Source organism: Alexandromys fortis, unplaced genomic scaffold (genome assembly GCF_014885135.2).
Source record: "Alexandromys fortis isolate MF-2015 unplaced genomic scaffold, M_Fortis_MF-2015_v1.1 scaffold_11, whole genome shotgun sequence".
Lineage (NCBI taxonomy): Eukaryota > Metazoa > Chordata > Mammalia > Rodentia > Cricetidae > Alexandromys > Alexandromys fortis.
The window spans coordinates 3630867-3633844 of record NW_026067912.1 but is presented as its reverse complement, the minus strand read 5'-3'; positions in this window follow the sequence as shown (position 1 = coordinate 3633844).

The following is a 2978-nucleotide window of genomic DNA, read 5'->3' as shown; positions in this document are numbered from 1 at the left end:
CCAGGACAGGCTCCAAAACCACAGAGAAACCCTGTCTCGAAAAAGCAAAAAAAAAGAAAAGAAAAAGAAAAAGAAAAAGAAAGAAAGAAAGAAAGAAAGAAAGAAAGAAAGAAAGAAAGAAAGAAAGAAAGAAAGGAAAAGCACAAACTCCTTACCAGCGGCTACACGACTGAGCAGAACGACTCTCTCTCTCCCCAACCACCGTTAACCACTCACAGATCCCGAGGTACGCTTAGGTCCTCCTAACTCCCTACACCTTCCCTGGCAGTATGTTGATGGTTCCAGTCTTGTGCAGACCGCGTGGAAGCAAGTAGCTAACCATTCCTGCTGGAGTTCAGGAATGCCCCATCTTGAGGCTGGAGAGATGGCCTCAGACTTGCAGAGATCCACCTGCCTCTGCTTCTTGAGTGCTAGACTAAAGGTTTGCACTATTGTCTCTGGCTTCTCTTATAATTTTTTTTTAAATTATACAAAATTCTAATACCATACTATTCTTATTTTCTTCCTTGATGTTCCAGAGCCACAGAGGGGATTAAGCGGTCTTGGTGTGTGATCTAGTTGATACTATCTCCGTTCTGCAAGGTGGCTGAAGAAGTCCTTACTGTTGGCAGGGACCTTCCCCACAGCTGAGTCTTTTCTGCTTAGAAGGCAATGCTTGTGGGAAGCTCTGCTGGTGCTAGAATCCAAGCTGACTTTTGACTTAGAACCAAGCCTGGACCAAGCCTTTTAGGGCTTGTAGACCCTGACAGGAAGATTCCTGGAGGGATTACTCTTAGCGGTGCGCTTTCTGTCTTGAAGGGGATGAGGTATTTAGGAGTTCCCAGCTTTAGGTGTTTGCAGACACTCTTACAATAATTATCATGTCTGCGTGCAGCTAAGTGGGTGATTGATCTAAACAAGGGAGACAGACAGACTCTAAGAGGAAGAGGCAGGCTTTCCCCCTGCTTTTTGTTCCCTCTGGTGCCCAGGTGAGAAGTCAGAACTCTCAAGCAGAAGCTTCTCGGTGCCTGTTACCCAAATGCATACAGACCAGCTTCAGCGAAGGATCAACGTGTGGGTGGCATAGGCAGGTGCTCTGGGGGCCCACCAGCCAAAGTTCCCGTTGAAACTCCAGGGCTGGGCTCCTCATAAGGGAGGTAGTTGCATAGTGACATCCTGTCTCAAAAGCAAACAAGTCAGAATTACATGGGTCCTCATTCACCAGAAGGTCCCTAAGAGGGACCTTATTTTTGCCGGGAATAGAGGCTTTCCAGGTAGGATAACCTGCCGCCCCTCATCACAGGACTGGCACTCAGCCAGGTATGTGCCGGCTTTGTTGTGAAATGAACAGGTTGTGCTGAGGGACTCCTAAAGGTCATTCTTGTAAAATCAAACACGTACAGAATGTACCGAGGCGACATTCGCCATGGATGCCTCTGAGCTCAGGGGCTGGGGCTCCTTTGTCACAGGAGGAAAACACTAATTAAGGCCCTAGCCCTGGCTCCCTGATTTTTTTTTTCCTGTCTGCCCTGCGGGGTTCAAACAAAGCACAACCACGGTTTAGCAGCTGCGGGATAGGTCAACAGTAAGACAACAACTACAAATACCTCATCACCCCCCACCCCCACCCCTCTTTAAACAAAGGGCAGGTCTTCGGGCCTGCTGTTCAGGCTCAGCCAGGTGGGTGGATGGAGTCTGGAGCTCAGGATTCATAAGCTCAGTAGATGTTTCTAGGCAGATGGTTTCGGGCCCACAGGATCTCCCCAGGCTCCCTCCACAATGGAGCAGCCCCTGACCCAGGCCACATGTAACCCCGCTTGCTTTTGCTGCTCCATTTTTTTCTTGGTTTATCCTGATTAGACACTTCCAGAATGTTCTCCCACTGAGCACATCCCTAGAAAAAATGATAATGACGGTAATTTGACTCTGCTAAGAGGCTTTGTAAACTGATCTCATTTGATCTTACTTTGTACCGTGGCAAAGTGTATGTGATATAAAATTTATCATTTGAACCTTTTCTTTTTGTGTGGTGTGGTAGTTTGAGAGCAATTGTAATCTCGTAGGCAGCAGCACTATTAGGAAGTGTGGTTTTGTTGCAGTGGGTGTGGCCTTGTTGGAGGGAGTGTGTCACTGTGGGGGTGGGCTCTGAGGTTTCCTATGCTCAGGACACCACCCAGTGTCCCAGTTACTTTACCAGCATCATGTCTGACTGTGTGTCATCGTGCTCCTTTTTATGTTGATAATGGACTGAACCTCTGAGCGAGCCACCCAATTCAATGTTTTCCTTTGCAAGAGCTGCAGCGATTGTGGTGTCTCTCCACAATAGAAACCCTAACTAAGACACATGGTTCCAGGGATTGAACCCAGGGCCTTGTGAATGCTAGCCCTGTGCTCTACCATAAGCCTCTCTAGCCCTTGGTCATTTTGTTTCTCTGTGGGTGTGAGATAGGACTTTTGGGAGTCACTGCCTGTGTTCCACTTTGTGGAGGCAGAGCGTCATTTGTTTATGGTGCTGGACCGTGTACTCTACGTCAGCAGGCTCTAGACCAGAGCTTCTACGCTATTCCATCTGCTTCCCATCTGCCCTTCGCTTGTTTTCACTTGAGTTCTGGGAATTCCAACTCAAATTATAACTCATGCTTGCAAAGCAATTGCTTATTCACTGAGCCGTCTCTGCAATGATCTGTCCTGCCCCTTTAAGAGACAAGCCACATCCACTCCCTCCCCCCTTCCACTGAGGCAAGCTGATCTTCAGCTTCCAGTCTGAGTCCCTCCTTTTTCTGTCTCTTGCCCAGAGAGGTAGCTGCTGCTGTGGCTCCTCTCCTCCCCCTTCTTCTTCTTCTTCTTCTTCTTCTTCTTCTTCTTCTTCTTCTTCTTCTTCTTCTTCTTCTTCTTCTTCTTCTCTCTCTCTCTCTCCCTCCCTCCCTCCCTCCCTCCCTCTTTCTCTCTCTCTCTGCTCTTCTCCCCTTCCCTTCCATAACCCACTAAATAAATATCCA